The sequence below is a fragment of the Athene cunicularia genome, assembly GCF_003259725.1.
Source record: "Athene cunicularia isolate RWA chromosome 12 unlocalized genomic scaffold, athCun1 chr12_part1, whole genome shotgun sequence".
NCBI classification, from domain to species: Eukaryota; Metazoa; Chordata; class Aves; order Strigiformes; family Strigidae; genus Athene; species Athene cunicularia.
Window position 1 is genome coordinate 4,514,842 of NW_020799116.1, and position 15,900 is coordinate 4,530,741.

Genomic DNA, 15,900 nt, shown 5'->3' on the forward strand with positions numbered 1-15,900 from the left:
AGTGTGTTATTTTTCAATACCTCTACTAAAGGTGAAGTTCCTGTAATCCAGACCCGTTACTTGCATCGCATGCATTTTCCTACCCATTCTGTCTATATATTGAGAAATATCTCACATTACTATACTAAATTCTAGTATGCAGGTTGCTCAATATTATATGCAAATACTTCATAATATATTGATATACTCCCTTTAAAGTTCCCTAGTCTCAAAGGGGCTGAGACAAAAGGTTCTTTAGAAACAATTAGTGATGACAAGTATTTCCAGTTCTCGGTATTCAAATCAGAACACTATAAAGGAGAAAGATTTTTATTGATGATCATTTTACTGAATTATCTTTACCCAAAAAATCTCTCAACTGGCTAATCACCTACTTCAAAGTAGAGCTCCATGAATTCAGACCACTTCCCTCCATGGGACACGCTCCCCCTTTCCCAGTCTGTTCATCCTGTATCCATACATTTCAGCACTCCAGCCAGGATCCTACCCCACTACATCTCTGTTCTACCAACACCACCAAACTCCTGCAATTCTGCACCAACTTTCAGTTCTTCCGGTTTGCTTACTTTGTGGCATGTTTTCATGTATCAGTAATTAGAAATAAGCAAGTCAAATCAGAATTCTTTAGTCATTGACAGATGCTTTAAAGCCTGTAGCTGCTCAGACATCCCTATCAAACTGAGCTGAAAAAGTTATTTCTTTTAATACTGGAAGATGTTTATTCTATAACCTTGTGGGGTCACAGTCAGATGATGGCTATTGTAGAACATTCCCTGAAAGTATGTGTTTATAAGACAACACCTGAAACATTAATAGCTTGACGATGTCTAATGCAAGCAGCAATAATCAAGAACACAAATAGACAATTTATTTTTAAATTGCTATTACTTAAACAGTAAACATATCTCTCCTGTATATAACAACTTGCAAATGCTACTGCTTATATTGGACAGTAATTTCAGCAAGCTATTCACTATAATTTACCTGTCTTTTAATGAAATTTAGCTGCTGGAAATAAGGAGATACAAGTTGACACAAAGTTGTCACAAAGCACAAGCTGACACTCTTCTGACTGTGGACTGAAGTTCAAAATCAGCTCCTCAGAGATAAATGGCTTCCACTGAGGTAGCTAAATGAAGTTCCAATGACTTGATTCCTTAGCAGTGATTTGTTCTCAGACTTGAGATTCTCTAAAAGAATCAGAATTTACCTACATGACAAAGAATTTCTATTATTCCTAACTCCTGAGCCGGGAGACTAGCTATCTCATTATAAGCCTACTGTTTGGGAATTAAAAAAAAAAAAAACCAAAACAACAACAAAACAAAACAAAACAAAAAAACAAACCACACAAAACAACACAAAACCAAACCAATCTGGTCTTTAGAAAGGGCTGAAAGGGAGACAAGGAAGATATACACCGTGTCAATACCAGGTACCAAATCAAAGAGCAGCAGAAAGTCCTTGCCAAACTTCTGAAATAGTGTGATATAATTTCTTTTTTATAAACAAATCACATGATTCAGGTTGAGGATCCTATATTAAAAGATTACCAGTATTTTGTAACTGGAGCTAAAATTTTGCCCCAAATAAAGTGGATTTCTTCAACCTCCTCCATTTCTCTTCAGATCATGATTTAAGAATACAGTTATTATTTTAAGTATATCATGAAGTCATGAGGTTCAACAAGGCCAAGGCAAGGTCCTGCCCATGGGTCGGGGCAATCCCAAGCACAAACACAGGCTGGGTGAGGAGTGGATGAGAGCAGCCCCAAGGAGAAGGACTTGGGGGTATCGGTGAATGGAAAACTGACCATGAGCCAGCAACATGCGCTCACAGCCCAGAAAGCCACCCGTGTGCTGGGCTGCACCCAGAGCAGGGTGGGCAGCAGGTACAGGGAGGGGATTCTCCCCCTCTGCTCTGCTCTCATGAGACCCCCCTGCAGGGCTGGGTCCAGCTCTGGGGGCACCAACAGCAGAAGGACACGGACCTGCTTGAGCGGGGCCAGAGGAGGCCATGAAGGTGCTCGGGGGCTGGTGCACCCCCTGTGAGGACAGGCTGAGAGAGTTGGGGGCTTCAGCTGGAGATGAGAAGGCTCCGGGGAGACCTTAGAGCGGCCTCCCAGGGCTGAAAGGGCTACAGGAAAGAGGGGAAGGACCCTTGATCAGGGGTGTATGGACAGGATGAGGGGTAACAGTTTTAAACTGAAAGAGGGCAGATTTAGATTAGATAGAAGGAAGAAATTCGTCCCTGGGAGAGGGGTGAGGCCCTGGCACAGGTTGCCCAGAGAAGCTGTGGCTGCCCCGTCCCTGGAAGGGTTCAAGGCCAGGTTGGACGGGGCTTTGGGCAACCTGGGCTGGTGGAAGGTGGCCCTGCCCATGGCAGGGGGGCTGGAACTAGATGATCTTTAAGGTCCCTTTCAATCCAACGCATTATATGATATGAACTAAATTGCATAAATTTACTACTTAATGAAGAAAACACTGCTCAGAACTTCAGAAAATGCTTTATTAAAATGGATTAAATGCTTTTGCTTCTAACATAATTTAGGGTTATAATTCTGCTCAGCTCCCTAACAGAACTGGATCACCTACTCTATCATGCAATTTCTTGTTTTCAGAAATACGATAGTCCCACCAATGTGAGTAGGCTTCAGCACCACAAAAATCATGGCCATTGCACACACAGTGAAATGCAAAATACACATTAATGCAAAGATAAATTATGAACTGAAAGTAAGGAGTGAGGGCACAAACATCAACATATGGGAATTTAGAACAAGATTATTAACACCTTCCTGTATTTCACCACTTCTGTATACTTTTCAGATTTAAAAAATCAGTAATAGAAGTGTGTATTGGCATTTTCAGAGGACTTTATACATGCTAGATTTCAACCTGTAGAGTAAAATGCCTGGGAAAATTAAGAGCAAGTTAAAAGATTAGAAAGAATTCTAGAACATTTACTTTTTGTGGTTACTTTCATCCACATTATAATGTCAAATCCATTCCCTGGAACTAAGTTAAATCTCACAGATTTACTGAGCAGCCCAAGTAGAAATATCAGACTATTTCGATATTTGAATACTTCAGTTAATAAATGTTTAATATTAATTACTTCTGGTGTGTCCATTTTAAACTTCTATTTCAAAGACTCATTTCTTAACGATGGCCTAATGCAGGACAGCTTTGATGAAACTCAAAAAGCTCTTACTTTCCAAGTGGTCATCTCTATTTCCAGGCCAAATCCTCAAAAAATAAATTAGGCAAAATTGCCTTTGATGTCTGATGAAGAAAAAGCAAGTTTTGCTTGAGTAATTAGCCCAGGACCAACAATGGGGACCCTGAAAGGAGTCAGTCCTCAGAAAAAGCAGTTTCTAAGCTCTCCAGAGGACAGAACTGCTGGACTAGGCGTCTTTCAACATTAAGCTTCATATTCCCTAGGAAACCAAGTGCAAAACAACCTTACAATGTTAATGAAATGCTAAGATGGAATACCAAGTAGTCAGATAGAGCTTGTAGTAATCTTTCTTCTATGTCAGCTGCGGTCCCATAGTTCTAAGACAGTACTTCCCAAGTCCTTTTTCTTAAATACAAACACTAGTGTCTTTTATACAAAGTGAATAATCAATATTGTACAAGCACTGCCTAAGCAGTTGATAAACACTGCTGCAACATTGGGCTAAAAATACGCAAACCTCCAGTCTCACCCCAAACCCTATTCAGAAAGAGGGACTATGTAGATATTTTATCATTCATTTATGGAAGGCACCAGAAAATGCAGATGATAATTTTGCCCTCCACTACAATCTGTTTGGAAATTAGAAAATAAGGCAACATAAGGAGACATGAACTTCTGGGGGGAAAAAAAAAAAAAAAAAAAAAAAAAAAGCAGAAAAACCTAACTTGCTTTGGGAAGGCTATGATTTACGAGCTTAAATACAGAACTTCTACAAGTGGAAAAAATAGTTTACACTGTGAATGCTAAGAGGCAGCAAAGCAGCAGGTAGTTGAATGTGTAAGTTTATGGGAAGTGAATGTCCAAAAGTGATCTTCTAAATTGTCAAGCTGAAGCTGATACAACTGGTATGAACTGGTTGGATATTTTGCTAAATCCTGGAATAGAAGTGGCATGTCCCGAGTCCTGCAGTTAAGAGAGCCACATGAGACAGAACCACCGGTGAGAAGGCTGGAGATCTGCTCTGCTTTTGCACATACAATGTTTTGATTGGGAAAACCAGACAGCTTGAAGTTCTGGAAACTAGAGGAAGCTGAAAAGAAGGGTGCCCAAAAAGAAGCAGAGGTCTCAGTAGATGTGAACCAGAAAAAAAGAAGCTCAAGATCCTGGCTGAAGGAATGATTCTGAAAGCAAAGGCAGATCCTGGAGATCAGACAGATGCATGGATTTGAATGCCAGGGGATGCCCAGGGACCTTGGTCAGTAATGCCCAAGACCAGTAAGTGCAGGCAGTGCTGCAACACACACTGACACAACTTTCTGTCCAACCCAGAGCAGCAGTGATGTCCCAGCCGGGAAGGGAAACCAGGACCAAGCGAGCACAATGCCAGCAGGGAACAAGTGTGATAAATAAGGAGGGTGAAAGCTCCAGTCTTGTTTGCTCTTAACTAAACCCCAGTATCCAGATCCACTACAGACTGATTACTCTGCCTTGCTCATGCTCCTTCAAGAGAAACTTTTCACTGCAAAACGCTCACACTACCAGTATTTTTAAAACAAAATAGAGGCAGACCAGGGATAAAAAGCCAGAGTGAATAAGGCAAAGGAATCATATGATACAATCAAGTCCTACCTGAAGGCAAGAAAAGAAAATTATTACTCTTGGCAAACGTATTAAGATTTCCCCCTACCAGGTTCCTCCTTTGAACGGTCAGAGCAATATACAACTATTTTTATAGATGTATTTGCAGGCACATGTGTATATATAGTTATATATATCTGTATTTGGATCAAGTTGAAGATACACAATGGATAACTGAAGGTGATATGCTTGTTCTGCTGAAAGATGTGAAGACACATGTAGTAACATTAAAAGAAATCTGGACTAAACTCATAAACAGAAGACAAACCATTTTCTTGGCTAATGCATGTACTCTATCAGTCTACAGCCACAGCAGATAAAAAGAAATTGCAGTGTCTGTTTCCAGAGAAGCAGATACAAAGCCTAATAAGCCTAACCATAAGACTGAATTGGATAAACTTTCTGTTGACCAGCCAGTAGCCTTTCTCTGATTCCTCTTAATGTCTGACTTTTCAAATCCTAGCAAAGAGATTTGTGGGTTCATGTGGCTTAGTGGAAAGTGCACATATTTCAACAGCAACAATCTTCATTCTGCTTATTAGAGTAGAAAAAGCAGGATGGAAAAACAAAGCAATTTCAGTCAAGTTAACTAAATTTCGAGTCAAGTGAAGTACAACTTCAGCACAATTACTTGTTAGATTCAGTAAGACTCAAGAGCAAAGCAGGGCTAAGTTTTCAGGATCTTGTTCACCTCCCCATCAAATATATACTTTTCATGTGAAGAAATGGAAATCCCCAGGCTACTCCAACTCTTCTCTAAGATGACAAAAAAGGAGAAAAACGATTAGTAAGTGATCAAGGAGCAAGAATACAGACAAAGAATTCAAAAGTCTGAAGTCTTGCTTGCTAATTCCATTGAGAGGGAGCTAACTTCAATGACTCACACTGGGGAAAGGACTATTAAGACTGTGCGTTCTTACCTGTGCTGCTGCATATTCTTCTTGAGAGAAGATGTAAGGCATTATGGACACAGACAGTTCACATATTATGACTCCAAGCAAAACATGAATGCAAGCATGCAACTAAGAGCTCGAAGCAGTTTAAGGCATAACATTTCAGGTAATTGTTTGATTATCTTTGAAATCTCCAATCAAAAACATAGCTTTGTACAAAACAAAGGAAAGGAAAAGCCTTAGATCAGTAAAGAAGCGATGGCATTTTAAAATAGTTAAAGCACAGGGAATAGCATCCAAGATCTTGTCCCTTGAGTTGAAGCTGATGCACGCTGACTTGTTACCTACAATTTCCACTAACAGATTATGTTGGTTTTTCTATACTCTTTTTTTCCTAGCCATCAAAAGAGAATGCCAGTGAGCAAAACCTCATCAGACCTGCTAAGAAATCATGGTTTATACCAAAATTTTTGTATCCCTAGGAGCAGCCATAACACAAGAATCAAGTGATACCTATTTAAGGAGAGGACAGGTAGAGACTGAAAGTTTAACAGGCTGAAACTGTTTAATCCAGAGAACAGGCCTGAGAGCAATGCAAATAGACCAGACATCCACTCTTTAACTTCAGGCATGTAGTATTCAGTTATCAATGAAGAGATAGACATGCAAGCAGGTAGATAATTTAGGTGCTCAGGTTCTTCTATGCAAACTGTCATTTGGTTTAGCAGCTTGTTGTCAACACAATGTCGTTTTAAAATAGTAAGATACCGAACCACTTAAAGGTAAAATATGAAAAGGAAATTTGTTTGTTGCTCTTTCAGCCTTACTGGAGTTTACGGAAGATGGTGATCAACAGGGAATGTCAGCAAGGTTAATAAAAACAAGACAACAATGGGAATTTTGAGGTTACAGTGAAAACAATGTCTGCCCAAAGGCAGACAAAACCACAAAGAGATGATTTACTTATTTGCAAGAGACAGTCAACACATCTGAACTTCAGCCTTAAAACTTTAATATTGTATCCTGTAGTCAGCAATAAATTCCTCCTTGTCCACAAAGGAGACCTAATCAGTGGTAGTTTTCCCTAACAAGATAACATCTGGCAGTAACAATTATATTGATTATCTGATTCCAGCTACCTTTGCAGAACAAAGCCTTGGCCATAAATGAATAATTCTCACCTCCCTATCATGGTTTATTATGGATTAAGACAGTGATTGAACTGGGGGAGGGAGCTTTCTGCTGCTAGTCTTTCAGGTATATTTAACTACCACCTAGCTTCTTTTCCTAATAAACACAAGGTGACTGGATAATTAAACCTTACGCTATGTTTGCTGACACACTGGGTTTTCAGGGCCCACTTTCATTTTGCTCCTCCCACAAAAGCAGGCATAAAAACCAGCCTACATGAGTGAACTGCTGAATTGCTGCACTGTCAGAAACACCGTGCCTTTATGACAGCAACATTCTTCTTAAAAGAAACGCAAGAGGAATGATCTTTGGTAAATGACCGTTTTCAGACTTCATCTGTTTTATAGCTAGAAAGTGGATTAAACAATGCTTCTAGTGCATGAGAAAAGCAAGCTCCCATTGTGTTCTTCCACCTTCTTCTCTCTACTTACCCACTGAAAAAAAAACACAAAACAAAATCACTCAAAACCCCAGAACACTCACTGTCCGTTTACTGCAGGATCCTGAAGAAGGGAGATACTTGGGCCAAAATCTAGACAGTTTGACACTAATCTCCTAGCATGTCCCACTATGAAAAATTATCCACAAAACAATTATTACCAATGCCAACAAATAAATACAGCAGCAACATAGGGTAATATGCAAATGATGTTTGTAATTAACCACTTGTTCTGAAAATACTAATATCATTCCATTTTGTAGATTCATTAATAGCAAATTAAACAGACTATTTTTATTGCTGTACCATAGTTTGGGCTGTGTGCATTATGCAGCTAAATAGCATTGATAAAACTACTACACTATTATAAAGAAATGCAGATTGTAATTAGTATTCCACTTTGCATATGCAATTGCTGCGATACTGTAATACAGAATTAACTGATAAACAAGATTCAGGATACAACCACTTGCCCTCTTTGCAATCATTATATTTCTTAATGAAATGGCATTGCTCAATTTAGCTTCTAAATATCTTAACACAGAGTAATGAACTTGAGATGTTCTGGAAAGAAGGCTAGGGACTGCCGTGTTGATAACAGCATTGTGTTCCCATGACAAGAATGAACGGGTAAAGTATAGGACATAAAAAACAAACGTTCATTGTGTGATGAGGATAACATTGTGCTTAGGCTATATTAAGTTTGTTCATTCTCTTTTCTTTGTATGTGCTATTTATTTCCAATGCATCATAGTTGAATATTTGGGGTTTACTTAATTATTCCGCAAAGTCATAAAGTGGGGAAAACCAAGATCTAACTGTACTGCAAAACAACTCGTTCCTGCTTCCTATTCTTTTAATTGACTCTAATAAAGATTGCCTGTGGGCACTGAACACAAATAAAAATACTGTGAAACACTCAAGCTTGCAGAAGCTTGGTAGCTTGCCACAATTTCATTTTCACAACAACAAAGAACAGTACAAATTAGGAGGGACATCTCTGGAGACATCCATGGCCCCATATACCCAGTATTTGAGAACGCCTTGTTTGAAAAAACAAGTTACAATACTGAGACTGGTAGCGTCAAGTATAAACCAGAAAAGGTTACTCAAAGGATACCCTCCACAAAATAGCACCACATGAATTTTGTTGTCTTAAAAAAAAAAAAATTTAAATCACTACATCAACACACTTACTTTTCTACCACTTCAGGAATCACTAAATTACTGTGACAAACTCGCTTCCTGCTGCAACCAAAGATGTCATTTTGCAGTGGCTACGTCTTCTCTTTTTTTTCTGTTAATGTCTGGGATCACATTTTACAGAAATATGTTACTTCTTGAGGTGCATTCACCTTACTGAGGGACACTTTAAATGCTTTTATATTTTATGCTTCTATTTCACTCTCCTCTGCAAGTACATTATATAAACAATGTGCATAGGAGAAAAGACTGAAGAAAGTACTTGAATCACTCGAAGACCTCAAATGCACACAGAATTTTGCTACCTTACCTCAAATCAGAGTCCTTAGCTGTCACACTCTGATCTATATCAGGATCTAGAAATGCACCCAATTAGTATTTCAATATTTTCTTCATGGTATCTAACCATAGTTATAGTTTTAGTTATTGCTGTTAAATTGGAACTAATAGTTGTGGGTAAGTGCCATCCATCCATTCTCTTCAGAGACAAAACATTTATCTAAATATAAACATATCCATAAAATGAAAGGACACTCCCATTTCCAGAATACACCACTTGGCATTAAAAGCAAAATCACTGCTTATAAGCTTAAAAGCTTATATCACTCCTTAAGGAGGAAATAGAATGGCAGAGACAAAAGCAAGTTAGGGAGTAACCACCAACAGGTACTTTCAGCAACATTTCAGATTCCTTTATTTTCTCATTAAACAAACTGCATGATTAATTAATCTAAGATTTTCCAACTTGAATGACTCCACATGAAGATTAGATTCTCAAAATCTTTAACCTATCACTAAAAATTAAAGAGCATTACAAAAAAAAAAACCCAAACCAAAACAAAACAACAACAACAAAAAAACCCAACAGTCACTAATTCACTCTCCCTCTGCTCTTGTGGTAGCAGCAGTTTTTAATAGGGCTCTCATTGAATCTCCCAAAGCATGGGCATTCCCCAAGTCTTGCATGCAGGATGTAGATTTGAGAATGTTCCATCCAAAAAGATCAAATTTGTTCTCAGAACTGAGGTTTACCAGTAACACATTTAGAAAAGCAATGCCACCTCAGTGTAAGTTTTTCTCATCCTGAAAACACATTACAATATTAAGCTGGTGTCATTATTCCTTTTTTTACTGAACAAAGCACAAAAGGATAAGTAACATGGCAAAAGTCTTAACAGTGACAAAGCTGGAGACAGAATTTCGATATCACATCCTGTTCCTTATCCTACTTACAAGACTACACAGCCTCATGTTTATCCTATTATTTACCTGAAAACACAACGCCTAGTAGCATTACAGTATCTTTATGCAAAAAGAAAGTTAAAATGTATTAAAAATACTGTGACAGCAGTCTTCAAAACCTTAATTGAAACAGGTTCTAGTATATGCCCGTGGGAATGTCTCAAGCTGGCCTGTAAAATTAATTCCTTCTTCTTATCAGATAAACCTATCTGGAACCAGAACTAGTATTAATTAATACATTTGAGAAGAAGAACTGCAATGTCCTGGTTTATACTTCATCTGACATCAAATCTGTGCTGGATATAAACCTCTAATATCGACTAGCTCCCAGCGTAGAATTTTGTAACATCTAAATTCTAACTGCTTCTAAAACATTTTGGAAGAAAAACAGCTGTATCTTCCAAGGGAAGTAGAATAGCAATTGTTTTTCCTAGCACTCTCATTTTACATCAAGACAGATTAATCTCTAGAGTCATTTCACTCATTAAAATGGGTTTGGCTGATTACGTTACACCTAAGATCTACTACTATCACACTAGTGCTTGTTGACTTGTTAATTAAAAATGCAGGTCCATCAAGCTAGTCAGAAAATGAGAAACCTCATCAGAAATGGTAGTCTCTATAGCTGCTAATTTTTGCATGCCTAAAGCCAGTTTAGTACACAGGAGAGCAAACTATAAAAGAAATTTTTTTTCTTTATGCAAGAGCAATGAACAATGAGTAATAAAAGGTATCAATTATTTACATTGCTTTCCAGCAGTTTAGAATTTCAAGAGGAAAAAAAAAGAGTATAAGAAGCTATACTGCTTTTAAGTAAAGAGTAAAAATTTGGTGAAATGCAGATATCTCTGAACAAAGAATTTGTATAAAAATATTACTATTAATTTGGAACCAAAATAGCCATACCTAGCTTGGGTTTCTTCTCAATTTCTTAACAATATGGATTCTTTACCGAAGTATAATTTCCAGAATTGAAAGCGAGTATTAGAGAAGCCACTGAATAGCTCATACATGGTGTTACCAAGCCAAAAACTATTATCTTGCAAAAGCTGATGCTTCTGGGAATATTGAGAAACCACAGTTGGCCCTTTGCCTCCTTGGCTTCAATCAAATGTATTTATGCATCGATGGCCGAATATTTGAAGACGAGTTGCTTCCATAGAAATGGGGCTTGTCTCTAACTCTCTGATGTTGGAAACATGGTGTATACTGGAAAAAGTCAGCTTCCCTTGGGTATTGGGGTTCTTTTTGTTGGTTTGGGTTTTGTTCTTTTTAAAGAAAGAGATAAGGAACAGTAATGAAAGGAACATGAAAATTGGAAGTGTCGAAAACGTTTCAAGATGTGTATTAATACTCATGAGCTAGTAAATATCATCTACCAGTGAAGTAAACCTTTCCACAGGAATGCAGATTACACATTCTATGCTGAAGTTCTTATCTTGCTGTACATAAAGGGAATAATTAAATTGAACATTTCTTCCTGATGATTTTTCTTATTTCGGTACTCACCCATTCCCACTCACCCACATCAAAAATGCATTCATTTAGATTTAGGTTTGGTGGCCATACTTGAACTCCACTGCATTATTTATTATTTGAAAGAGTAGGAAGCACTCTAGAAGTAAGCAGAGAGTACAGACCAATAAAACCAAGTTCACAGAGGACTAATCAGCAGAAAAGTTGTATACTGCCATTAGGAAGACATAGCACCAAAAGAAGAACTGGAAAAAGCGAAGGTGTGTTAGAATTTGCAAAGATCATTTTTAAAATATTAGGAATACCTTTAATTATTTAAAGGACCAGAACTAGATCCGCTAGCCAAAGAGTAAAGATGACTACTGCAGATGCTAGGAGGACAAGAAGGATGGACTACAGATAGGGACCAGGTACTCTCCCTAAAAAGCATCTCAAATTACTGCTGTCAGACAGAATGCTGTCCTAGATGTGCCACTGCTCTCGTGAAGGAGGATATTTCACATCATCTGAGCCAACTGAATTGAAACAGAAATGCTGAATATAACAAAGTAAGAATGAACAAAAGCAAAGGCATAGAAAGGGAGCAGAATTCTTTGTGAATACAATAATACTGAATCACTCTTATATTCTAAATCTTAAGACAAGAGCTGATGGCAGGAAATGTGGACAGATCCAGCTGTGTCCAGCTCAAAATATTGAAATCTCAGAACGCATTTTAGAATTAGGGTTAGTATTAAAAGAATTAATGAAATAAATCAAAGAATAAAAACAATGGCTGCCCGGTATTGTATTCAAGCAGCTGCCATACCCATGGTAACAGTATTGCACTGTTTGCAAGAGCTGCAAAGGAAAGGCATATTAACTTTCTAAGCCTTAAAAAGGTAACCACCCTATTCATCAGGCATTTGATGAATTTGTCCATTTTAGCTCTTAACAGAAGGGGTTCAACAAAAGACTGACCTCTCTTTGCTTCCTTCCACAAAGTCCATAAATTATTACATTACGGTGGTTTAGAATATTGATATAACCATGCATTTTTCTAAATAATAAAATACGAAGAAAAGAAAGGGCTAGCTTTCCTTTATGGTATTTTCTTAATGAATTCAAGAGGGAAAAAAGGGATATCAGGAGTTTATGAACTGTTTAAACATAAAGCCAAAGAATTATAAAGTTCCAAACCATTAATCCATTATATACTGTGAATTGGACAACCCCAGTGAGATATTATTTCCAGAAATGAATTGAGCAAAGCCATCAGCAAATAGTTAACACTCTGAACCTCTGAAACACTTTTTGATTCAATTCAAGCTGCAAACCTCTATGTTTAGAAGCTAATTTACACTGGAATCTGGAATTTAATCATCTCTTCTCATGCATTTGAAGAAGGATGACTTTACTTCACATAGTCTAAATTAACTTTGAAATTTTGCTATGTATAGTAATATAATATCTAGTCAGATATGCTGATCTTACCTTGAAAGAAATTAATTGCTTGATTCCTCCTCTTAATATTATCCTGATGCTGATAAAATTTCCCTAGGCAGCACTATGAGATGCTCTGGACTTTGATCAAATAGAGTAGGATGTATATAAAAGCCACATAAAGATCATCAGTGATGGGGAAAGAAACACTTTTTAGACAGGAGGAAAGAAGAGATGGAAGGGAAGTAATTTTTGCTTTGATCCAAAGTTCACTGGTTTCAAAATAAATCAAGCAAAGGCCATTGAAACAAGTAAGAAATGAGTTGTATTTGCAAAGTGAGCGGAATGTTGAATTTTCCTCTTTTTGTTTTATTGTTGTTTTAAGTCAATAAAGCTTCTACTCTGTGCCATTAATTATATCACATTTACTGCAAGAACGCTACCAAAGTGATTAGCTATGGATTTCCAAAAGTGCTCTGAAGAATCCTCTGGAAGAGGAAATTCGAGGAAGTCTAGATGTTCAGGCAGTAAATAAAGGGGAAAGTTTATGATTTTCTCTTCCTTGAGAAACAAATTCAGCAATCAGTAACAAGGAAGAAAAAAATGTAATCAATATGAAGAGAGTCTTCCTATGCTTCAGACTGTATAAAGGCAGATGTGTTTTCTGATAAGAGTCCTCTAGCTAAGGAAGAAAAATGTCAAGTACGAGCATGATCTAGCGGGTTTATTCTTGTTCAACATTTGAAGAGAACAGCAAGTTCTTTGATCCTTCCAAGCAAAAGTCCCAACCTTCACAATGCATTTAGGCCCTCTCTTAATCAAATAAACCAGTGTGACATTAGAATAAGTTATTATTAGTTAACATACTCAACATTTAAACAGCTTTATTGTCATCATGCTGGGCTCTACTTCCACAGGAGTTCCTACCAATGATCCTTCCACAGAACAGGAGCTGAGAGTAGCTATTTTTAAGGATACTAAGAAATTCTCTAAGAGGAAAATCTATAGATGGATATTTGAAAATTAAATTGTTGTAAGGGCATGGAAATTGTTAATTTAATTATCTGTGACTCTAAAGTGAGAAATTTTCCATGTAGTAGAATTGAAAGCAGCCTTCCGTATTTTTTGGCAAACTGGAACCAAGTTGCAGTATCTGCATACTGGTCCACAGATTAAAGTAAAGCTGTACTATTTCTACAGGATACTGGCTCCTTTCGTTAAAGAGTAAGCAAATACAATGAACTCCCAATTTACTTTTACCATACTCTTATTAGTATTATCCCTTTCTCAATTATTCATCCCAGATTAGTAATTACAATGTCAAGGTCTGATACTGGATTGTTAAATATACATTCCACAAATCTCAGTTATCTATTTCTATCTTTGCCGTGCAACTTTTAACCGATTTTAATCAAAAGACCTGCACTTCTTACTTTTTACAAAAAGTGTAGGTTTTTATTTATAGTTCTCTATTATTTCTTATTCTTCATAATGCAAATCACATTAGGCATAACATGCCTGTATTTACAATGGAATACAAAATGGTAGCTAAGTGTATCAAGTCCTTTGTGATATATTTACATATCCAATAAGCAAAACAGTAATATCATCTGTAGATAAAGAAAAAAGCCTAATATTGTAATCTTTACAACACAAATTAATGATTGTCTGCTACACAAAGATGCTAATCCACTAATCTGCAGTGAAGCACTGAGGAGTATTTTTTTTTTCTTTAATTGTTAAAATAAAATGTCATTGCTTACCTAGAAAATCACTTCTGCCTTTTATGCTTAGTAAACTTGTAGTCGGCACTCAGTTGTTAATACAGCTTGCAAAGAGTGTATCAGGATTTTTCACAAGCAATTAGGGTCAATTAATGCTCAATACATTACTTACCATTTGATAGCTCATACTATAGCAGATATTTAACTCAGAATCACTTATTACATTTCATGCTTACTAAGATAGGCTGAAGGCTTCCAACATCCTGGTTTTTATTCCTGTTGGATTTTTATTTTTAAAGTTTTATGAAAAACTTAAATGCAAACACTTATTCTTTGAGACACATTTATCTAACACACATAAGCTTTTACTTCAAAATTAATTTTTCTCCATTTTTTGGCCTTGAATATAGGCAAACTGCAAGGTATCAAGTTCTCTACTTGGAGAAGTCAATGGCTCTGCAGACAGCCTCAGTACATGTCCACCCTGAGTTCCACCACAAACAGCAAGGTTCAATCCATGACAAAAGTAATGCTGCAAGGTGATGACTAAACTCTGCTCCTCATTCAAGACATCACATTGCATCAGCATTATTGAGCTAACATGGAAACTGAAATCCATTCACTTATAAGCCACAGCCACCAGCAGTTAACCAAGCAGATGACTGAACAATAAGTGAGGGTAACCTTTACCAGCAGCAGGTAGGAAGAATCCACAGCCCTTGGTTCCAGTGCACAACGAATGTGTTTAAGATCACCCTGCACCTTTCTTAAGAAGAATAAAGTTGAGCTTAATTAGCTTTAATGTTACTAAAAACATCAGAATCTATAACCACTCGTGGCATTGACAAACTGACCTCTGTAGCTTTGTTGTTATTATTAGAGTAATGACAGTAAATTGTAAGTTTTCATGCATGCTGCCCCCTTCAGTGATTAACTAATGTCTGATTTCATTTGAGAACAAATACATTTCTGCCTTCAGAAAAAAAACAAACTGAGAACTAATTCAAATAAGCAGAGATATGTACATCTGATTTACAGTTTAACAAAACAAAAAAAGAGCTTTTAAAGTAATTTTTCAGGAAAAATGTGCAACCAGAAAAACTAGAAAAAAGTTTGAAGGAAGAAGGATTGTAAAAATAGAAGGAATATAAATTGTGGGAAATGTTTATGACAATAAGAGTTCTCAAAACAAATTCCATGGATAACAGATGCAGAAAATTCAAATATATGTGAACTATTTTGACTTAATATTTTTTTCAATTTGCATTTGGCAAGTCACAGAAAGTGAAAGGCTAACCTGAAAGAGTTGTTTCCAAAATGGATTCCTACCCCACAGTCTTTCCTGTATGGAGAAATTGAGCTTTATAGGTATAACAACAGAAATTACTAATGACCCTTGACATTAGAATTTAAAATGTCCTTCATGCAAATACACTAGTTCCTTGACTCTTTTGTAATACAATAGCAAGCAGGTATTAGAATGGGGGGGGGG

At 37.0% G+C, this 15,900-nt stretch overlaps 1 protein-coding gene across 3 annotated transcripts in view; it reads right to left on the reverse strand.

The window, feature by feature from the left end:
- FHIT (fragile histidine triad) overlaps positions 1-15,900 on the reverse strand; it is a 530,054-nt gene that overhangs the window by 457,867 nt on the left and 56,287 nt on the right. Inside the window, exon 1 of one of the 3 annotated variants that reach the window (XM_026857744.1) lies at positions 8,855-8,894. The exons of the other annotated variants lie outside the window; for them this stretch is intronic. The gene's annotated coding sequence lies outside the window, so the exon portion shown is untranslated. Of the gene's footprint in view, positions 1-8,854; positions 8,895-15,900 lie in introns of those variants that run through there. 3 annotated transcript variants of the gene reach the window in all.